Source organism: Sinocyclocheilus grahami, unplaced genomic scaffold (genome assembly GCF_001515645.1).
Source record: "Sinocyclocheilus grahami isolate Dianchi unplaced genomic scaffold, SAMN03320097.WGS_v1.1 scaffold1406.1, whole genome shotgun sequence".
Lineage (NCBI taxonomy): Eukaryota > Metazoa > Chordata > Actinopteri > Cypriniformes > Cyprinidae > Sinocyclocheilus > Sinocyclocheilus grahami.
The window spans coordinates 235,137-237,232 of record NW_015506585.1 but is presented as its reverse complement, the minus strand read 5'-3'; positions in this window follow the sequence as shown (position 1 = coordinate 237,232).

Genomic DNA, 2,096 nt, shown 5'->3' with positions numbered 1-2,096 from the left:
CAGTGCTGAGATGGTATATTGGTGTGCTCATTCTTAATTTGTGGTTGTGGAAGCACACATCTTTCACACCACACTTATGTATGTGGCCAAAATATTGTATGTTACTGTAATAGTCCCAGCTTTAAAAGAGGGTTGTTCAAAGGTGTTTTTTTTAAGTCACTGAGATACAACTTTTTATTATTATTATTATTATTTTAATCTCTTGAATTTTTTTATACATTTTAATTTTAGTTTAGTTTAGTTTTTCTTTTCATTTGTATATATATATACGTATATATATAAAATATTTCAGCATTAAATCTTTCAGTCTTCTTCTTCAATATGGCTGGGTTTGCATGGTTAGGATTAGTTTAGGTAGTGCAGACTTCCACAGGGTTGTGCAAAAGTAAAAAAATTAGACGCCTTTTCATTCACAAATGTGATTTGAATGGTATATTGGCCACACCCTACAGGACGTTTTGGAAGATTTTGGAATGACAGGGAGAGGAATTGTTTGAATTGTGATCCAAAGAAATTGAACACACGTGGTGCACTTTTTCCCCTCACAATTTTGAGTTTATATCTCAGAGTTCTGTCTTTTTTTCTCACAATTCTGAGAATGTAAATTGTGAGATACAAACTCAAATTTGCAAGATATAAACAGAATTGTGAGACTAAAATTCTCAATTTGCAATTACCCTTTTTATTTTATATTCTATAGTGGGAAATAAACTGAATTGCGAGATGTAAACTCAGAATTCGGAGGAAACAATTTTTGTGAGAACATTTTTGAGAAATTGAGAAAATTTGTGAAAATTGTTAGAAAAATACTCAGAATTCTGATTTTATATCTTGCAGTTCTGAGTTTATATCCTAGTTCCAAAAATGTTTGAAATATGCAATAAAAAAAAAAGCATTAAGGTCCACCCCTAAACCTTACATATTAAAATGTACAAAGGTGATCATACAAATGCATATGAATATAATTAAGATTGTGTTGCATCATCCCTAAATATGAATTGCATCCTGAATTAAAACTTTTTTTTTTTAACCTCAAATTCAGGAACTGAACTGGCATTTTAATAGTTTATTAAATTTTCTGCACAAGCCTGTTCCACACACAGATTAGTGCCACTTGTCAGTAATAATAATTACTTGCATTAATAATCACCAGTGTTGGGAAGGTTACTTTGAAAATGTAATAGGTTACATATTACAAGTTACCCCATTTAAAATTAAATAAGTAGTGTAACTATTTAAATTACTTTATTAAAGTAATGTAACTGACTACATTGGATCACTTTTTGATTACTTTTCTAAATTTCTAATTAATGTTTTCAACTCAAACATTTAAACCATGCAGGCAGGCTTAATCTTACAGTAGCACTCAACACTGATTACTGTCAGACTTTCAAAATCCTCAAAAATCCACTAGAATTAAGATTATACAAATTTAATTTTAAAGCACAGCCACCAAAAGATCAGACTTTAGCACCTCGTTTTACTTTGAGATCGTTCTGAGATTAAATACAGACTTCAAATCATAACAATATATAGTTTAATAGCTATGATATTTCCTGTTTTTGAAATCAAATCTTTGCATAGCAAATATATTAGGAAACACTGGCATCTAACAATGCCTTGGAAAAAAATAAAGCTATTGAATAAAGTTATCGAATAAGCATGTGTCCTATTCTGTGTCCTAAACTCCTTAAACATTGATGTCTCATATTTTAGAACAGTCAGTGCATTTGGGGAAAGAAATCAATTAAATCTGTGTGTTTGTGTGTGTACTGGTTTAACTATACTTGTGAGGACCAAATGTCTTCACTTATATAGTGAAAGATCATGACAATCCACAAGTGAGGACATTTTACTGGTCTTTTAGTTAAAAAGGCTCATTATTAAGCCAAAAGATGTTTTTTATTTAAATCTATTTTTTTGCACATGTTGAAATGAAATTAAAATATCATTAACCTGATATAAAATCAATGGAAGTCTATGCAATGTCTTCACTAAGATAACAAAAAAGATATAGTGTGTGTGTGTGTGTGTGTGTGTGTGTGTGTGTGTGTGTGTGTGTGTGTGTGTGTGTGTGTGTGTGTGTGTATAAAATA